Raw genomic sequence first — 7,500 nt, 5'->3', positions numbered from 1 at the left:
CTAAAATGTCTTTCATATCGACTGAGACGGAAAAATAATTCTCTTAACTTATTATGTTTACAGAAATCCTCATTGAAACAGTTTTTTTGTCTCCTATAGCTAAAGATCGGGAGAAGAAAATGGATTCAATTAGCCGATTTAAATTTGGAAACGCTGATAGCTCATACTTCTCAAGTTTATTTGGTATGCCACGTGCATGTGAGAAGCAATATCAACTTAAGGCCCCGTCCACACGTATCTGGATATTTTTGAATCCACAACTTTTTCTTTCCGTATAAAAAGACATTCCCATCACCACGTAGCGTATTCAAATCGAATCTGCCCGTCCGTCGAAATGTATCCGGATTCACTCCGGTACTCAGGACTCCTCAAGGAAACAGTGGTAACAGAGCATGCGCCATGAAGCGCGCGAATTTTGCTGATAGATAGCTTAAGCTCGTGCGTTTTTGAGACGCGGACAGGACAGTAATGTATCCCCAATTTTTATACTAATCATCTCTAATGGAGAGAAGATACTTAGCAATGTAAATTTGGTTGTGTGAAAACAAGTTAAAAGGCGAAACAGCTCACTTCAGGTTGCCGTCCGCGTCTCAAAATCTTAAGCTGGTTACACACGAGCAATTTTTCCTTGACAAGTGTCATTGACATTGTTCATATGCTCATGTGTATGAACTTAACAAATCGAAAGTGGTTCAGCGTTGTCTGTACTCTTATCAACAACGACATTCGTCATCACAGTGGTCAAAATTTGTTGTGACCAAAAGCATGACTCAAAGAAAGAGCAAGCGTTTGTCTATAACGTTCTCGCAATATGATTGGTGTATTTCCCAAAATGGGCGTTCCTGATTGGCTATTACATTGCGTGACAAAATGGCGCGAGCATAACACGTACAGCGTTGTCTAGACTCTTATAGACAACGGAAAATTAGTCAATCAGATTGCGAGATTACAAGCAATTGTGGTAAAAACCAAGTTTTCTTTGAAGAGTTTTGCCTTTACAAGCCTTATTTGCTGGTGTGAACGAATTAACAAGTTTTCTTTGACAAGTTTTCACTGTAGCCAACAATACAATTCCACAGCGGACGACAAAGAGACAAACCACGGGGCGCCATTTTCGTTTTTTTGATCATGGCGCATGCAGGAACAAGACCGCTGTGCGCTCGCAATTCCTCAATTTTCTTGACAAGTTTTCCTTGACGACCCGTACAGACGAGTAAGTTCTGGAATTGTGTCAATTTTTTCCTTGACAAGTGCACTTGTTCAAAAGCTAGCATGCCAACAAATAAGTCAGAACTTGTCAAACTTGCTTGTGTGTAACCAGTTTTAAGCTCCCTAAATATTTCCATCGGCAGCCATCCCAATTGAGAATTGATTTCACGGTAAGGAACTGGGTTCGATCTTGTTACGTCATCCAGAGTAAAAAAATCCGGATTTAGCATCCACACGGTTCCGGATTCAAATCGGATTCAAAAATATCCACTCTAGAGCGTATTCTAAAGGTTCCGGATTCGCCAGCAAATTCACCGGATACGTGTGGACAGGGCCTACTAAGTTTTACCAACTTTCGACAAACAAAACCAGTAAAACGTCCGAGACAATGTGCGTTAAAATTGTAATTCAGGTTGTTGGCATCATTATTTATTAGTAATGGAAACACTTCCGGTAAGTCAACTACACGAGGGGATAATAGAGCGATAATCAGCTACACAGGTTGAAAGCAGCTGTCTTTCTTTAGCGGGGCTCCAGGCCAGAGCCCCATATGGTTAACCTTTTTTTCGTTTGGTTGTCACGTGATTGACCGATCGTACGCCCGTCCGTCCGTACAGACTCTGGGGGAGGGAGAGGGGGATGGGAGAGTAGGAAAGGGAAGGGAGGGGAGTCGCGCGAATGCATCTTTGAGGCGCGGATGGGCCTTATGCGTGATGACGTCTGACTAGCTAATTTCACCACCAAGCCAAGTTTGCACAAAATTATTCACATCACTTGGACATGCAATACTGTTCGTACGTGGCTTTTCTTTTCAAAAATTTGCTCCTTTAAGATTTAGCTCATGCTAAAATTTTCAAGTTTGATTTTCGAATTCGAGGCTTGGTGGTGAAATTAGCTTGTCAGACGCATAAGGGTTATTTTCTTGGCGGGAACCTTTCGTGCAGCCCGCGTTTATCCCACTGACCTTCGTCACTTTTTGAAAAAGAGTTTTTGCTATTAGTGACAAGCAACGAAAGAGCAGGAAAGAGCACAAGAGAAGAGGCGACAAAATTTGATAAATTTAAGCGAAGAAAGCCTCGAGAGAAGCAAAGGAAAAAGAAGAACAGAAAATTTCAGTGAAGAACACCGTAAAGCTGAAAGAAATAGAGCGAGAGACAAAACACTTATGCACCTATCAAGGGGAATTTGACATTTTCATGGAAGCTAGCGCCAAATTCCCCACCTCCGAGCACCTAAAGACCGTCAAATCCCCCACCCCTGAGCACCTTCTGATTACCACAACCCTGCCCTGGAGTAATTTCTTTTTTCATTAGATTCACATTTAACATCTGATGGAAATTTGTCGTGTGACATAAAACCTTTCCGCTGCTCACGGTAGTGAACAAGAACCTAAAATTGAGCAAAACAACATGAACAATATTAAACAGCTTTCGAATCAATCAAGCATTTCTACGCGTTAACTTATTTCGTTTATCGCCTTTATGGTACTTTATTACAGTTAGAAGATTTCGGTTGCTTTTGTGGCTCTAATAATTAGGGCTAGGCAGGGGCGTAGCGTGAGATTTTGAAGGTGCACGCACAGGAAGAATGTTCCGGGCTCTCCAAACTAGGGGTGGCCTGGGGACATGGTTCCCCAGAAATGTTTTCCATTTCCGACTATTTCCGAAGGACATTTCAATAAATAAATGCGAAGGAAAATGCTACCCATCTGTTGAGTTTTCAGCAAGCTACAACAGAAACAGCCGAGGGGGTTTACACGCAAAGGGCAAGACGTCGCAAACTCTGTTATAGCATGATCATCGTATCCCGGGAACTGGGGACTGGTGATGCCGGAGACTGGCACTGTCTAGAGGCCTCGGATTGCTTTTAAGTATAACAGAAAATCTCTCTAAAAAAATCTTACCAATTTCTCAAGTACGCACGTGCGTATTTACGTAAAGGACCGTACGCCCCTGCTAGGATAAATTATGCTCGCAGAATTTCTAGTAGAATAACCTATTTTGGAGGCAAGCATTCGGTGGGCATTTGAGAGCAGAATTTGAGCAGGATATGGGAAAATCTTTAGCACTACTTATTTTCATTTATTTTGGATTCCATTTGTGTCACTGATCTTTTGAACAGCATAACAAATCTTTCCTCCTTTAAGTACGACTGAAAATTTACAGTTTGAGCTAAACTGCTCGTCGTTATAAATACACATATACATATCTCTTTATCATATTGCATCCATCGTCTTTGTTAGTTGGAAATGAATATTTTATAAAAAGTTCTTAAAGTAAAGCTTTACTTGTCCTTTAGAGGTTAGTGACACAGAATACGAAAGGCTAAAAACAAATTTAAATCGCCCATGACAACCCGGGAGACAATTTTATTTAATATATTCTATCGACAAATACTGTACATGCAAGTATGTATCTCTTGCTGAGGCATATTTCGTTGGGATCTAAGATTCATTTGATTAGTTCAATTTTCAATCTTTGTCTTATCTTCACCTTCGCATCATTTTTTCCAACAATCCACTACTATACCAAGAGACGTTTTCTCACATATCTTCAGAGCTCCACTTGTAGGCCTGTGTTTGTGTCGCCATTTTGTTGGCCAGCATTTAAAATCGTTTTCTTTCAAATCCATTGGAGCGATCCACACCATCCCAGCGGTAACCCGGTCTGATATTAAACCTGTTCGGGGGAGGTTCGGGGCCTTTGTACACAGGCTTTTCTGAAAAAGAAAACGAGGAGCCAAGAAAGACTAAGCGATAATGAACGGAACAAGACGCGACAAAATAATGGTCGGAGCTGTTTTGCTGAGGGGAGCAGGCACGGGGCACTGGTGAGAGCACTCGCCTCTCACTAACGTGACCAGGTTCGATTCCTAGACTCGTTGTCATACGTGGGTTGAGTTTGTTGGTTCTCTTCTCTGCTCCGAGAAGTTTTTCTCTGGGTACTTCTGATTTCCCCACTCCTCAAAAACCCGAATATGATTTGATATGTATTAATTTGATTTGATTTCATTTGTGCATGACCCTACAAGCTATCCAGCTTCAAAACATTACCGTGCGAAAATGAAGTTCTATTACTGTTATTACTATTACTGTGAAATGGATACTTTGTTTAAGGTCTATACTATTATTGCTCCGCAGTCTTATTGTTTCCGGCACAAGGGACGTGTAACTATAAAGCTTCATTTTCCCCAGCCACTGATCGACGATGCATGACTGGGAAAAACGATATTCTCCGAAAGAAACCTTAAAATGTACCAGCATTAAATCCAAAGGGTAAACGTACACGTGATGAAATCAAAAGAAGGAAGAGTCCTTTGGGTCACGTGGTTCCAATGCCAATTGAAGCCACTAAACATCAAGTTTAGTTACATGCAACGTTTTATTGGTCTAAAAGCGAGCTAAACGAAACTATGCTGATTATTCGAGACGTTGGTCAGCGTACGCCTTCTTCAAGACCAATAGGACGAACAAAAGGGCGTTCTTAGCGCCTTAATTTTCATCTATCGCATGTCTGTATGGTTTTCTTATGACAAATTAAGTGTAAACGAGTCAGTGCCTGGTAGTTTTTGGTCGCAAGATCCCAAATGAGGCTAAATGTAATTTAGGAAAGGTTAATCTCAAGCCAATGCGGCATGTAGCCTTTCCACGCCAGATTATTTGTTTTTTGGAGGGGAGGGGGGGGGGGGGGCGCCCGGGATCCAGCAGGGCTTGCTTGTGAGTGGCCGTGCAAGCTTTGCTCATTCTGCGAATCGTTGCGAATTCATTGACCCCCAACCTTCCCGTCCCCAGGTTACTTTGTCGTGAAGGTAAGTACAGCTGTATCTGGGGTCAGGTAAGTGTATTTTCCACTGGACTGTGTTCCAGTGTGACGTTGCCTAATAGCCCTTTTCACGGTTAGTTTTTCTCCTTTGCATTACAATATAATCTGGCATGTATGTGAGGCAATTTCGGGCTATTTTGCAATTTAACCCGAAATTGCCACGCATCCAAGTTGGATTACATTGTAATGCAAATGAGCAAAACTAACCGTGAAATGGGCTATTGTAATTTGCTATATTCCATTAAGTTTTTTAATTTTAGATAGCTCTATTTTTAGGTGTCTCCTATTACCAGAGGATATTCTCCCCTGCCAAAGTAATTCCTTTCAGCCAATCAAAATGGACGAAGGCAATTCGGTAAACCAATCAAAACTCGAAGAAATTACACGTAGCCGACACAAAACGCGGGAAAATGTGCACGCTAGAGCCACGATTGGTTTTGGTCTCACTTCTGATTGGTTGAAAAAGTGGCGCGAGAACTTTGAACCAATCACTGAGTGAAGTAATCATAAACCAAAGCAATTCGCTAATTACTTTCGACACTCAATTGAAAACCGCTTTAACACAGTCATCATTATTATTACTTTCCTCAATCGCTTTCTCCCGGCTCCCTTAAATCTCAGCGCAAATGGTTAGACTTCAAAGTCTTCTCGGATAAGGACTATAAACCGTAGGGCCCGTCTCACACTCCTCGTTCTCAAAGACTCAGTGGGACGTTAAAGATCCCACACACTGATCGAAAATGGTCTGGTCTGTCGAATTGAGGGCCACAAGTACATTGGGCTATGGCTACCACGTGTACGTGCTACCCTCATTAAAAAAAAAAAAAGACTTCACTTTTAATGTCAAGTTCAAATATTAGCAAACCAATCGCTGAGGCTGGCAGCAAAGTAAATACATATACGAACCTTTCTTTCCTTCCTGGATGTCTTGTTTTTTTCTTTTTCTGTTTCATGTAAGCCAGCATTGGATCTTCCTCTCTCTCTCTTGATCTTTCAGCATCTTTTCAAGATCCTTATCGTCACGATATCGAGCAAGTGGCTCGTCAACTTCGTGTAAATAATCCGCGACTTTATCTTGTGTTTCTTTAGTTTGCACAACGCTAACGATAAAAGACATGTACAGTTATATATTTATAAAACAGTTTAACCTGGGGATTGTTCACATTCACCATGTCAAAACACTCTGTGTACTATAAACTTCATGGCAACCTTGCCATAAGGTTGTCTAAGTTGAACACTACGATTGCTACAACTATCAGCAGTCTAAGGATTTGCAGAAAACTGGATCACAGTGTTAAAGAACTTAAGGTCTACATTGTATGTGTGTCTGTACGTTTATGCGTCCCCGTTTGTTTGTCATTAGTTTTGCAAGACTCCAATCCAAACGTTTTCCTCTGATCTTGCAATCCACTGTTTAAATAGTTAAGAACTACCTACCTTGGCCTCTAGTTCCCTTTTAGTGCAACCAACAGAGTGGCGACCATGCAGGCAGCACTTGAGATAGAGAAACTTGGTTATACGAGACCTTAGTTTGACACGTACATGTACCTTTGAAGAGGCCATGAGTGCTCACTCAGTGCTGCGCAGGATTGCGGACATCCCACTACAGCAATAGAAAGAGAACCAGAGACCTACAATACTAATTTTTTTACTCCTAATGTTACATCGATATCAACTGCAGAGTATAGTAAAAGAATGTAATCAACGATCTGCACATAATTAATATCGTAATCAACATCTTTCTTTGTATTGGTGGTTTTATTATCATAACATGTGCATCAAAATTGCAACTGAATCATCTCGTTCTATTCTGTGTACATGTATCTGTCAGTTTGCAAATTTCTTTTATGAACTAAAGCAAATCTTCAGTCTATATAAATAGTTCAGTCTAAAACAAACTGTTGATTCAATACAATTCCTACCCTCTTCCCCACTCCATGAATTTCTCACTATCCTCCATTTCTTTGCGCTCCTCCTCTCGTCTTTTAATTCGGTCCATTTTGACGTCCTTCTTTTTACCCATTTTGTCCCGGTACACTGTTTCTGATCCCTTTCCAGAGGTAGAGGGATCCATTTTGGAATACATGTCTGCTTCGATCGATTTCTCTTTTCGTTTTCTTTCGTTTTCTTTTTTCAAGTCACTGGCACTTAAGAGACCAGCTTTCCTTCCTGCCAAGTTGGGTTAACGTTATACAGTACATGTAATCAATACCTTACAATCAACTTTATTCAAGCTTCAATGCATTTAGCAATAATTAATCAAGGGTTTCTCTAAGGGCACTTTCCATTTGACAGAACTGACCTGCCAGACCAGGCATTTGGAAGGACTAAATCTATAACGCCTTCAAATTAACGGTCTTCCACAACAATACAATTATACTCCTCTAGAAGAATGCGAGGGATTAACATGCCATTGTTTCTTCAAATTGTAACATTTTCTTTGCAAAATGACAGGTCTGACCGTCCAGTT

The sequence above is a fragment of the Montipora capricornis genome, chromosome 6 (genome assembly GCF_036669925.1).
Source record: "Montipora capricornis isolate CH-2021 chromosome 6, ASM3666992v2, whole genome shotgun sequence".
NCBI lineage: Eukaryota > Metazoa > Cnidaria > Anthozoa > Scleractinia > Acroporidae > Montipora > Montipora capricornis.
Note: the sequence above shows the minus strand (reverse complement) of the source record.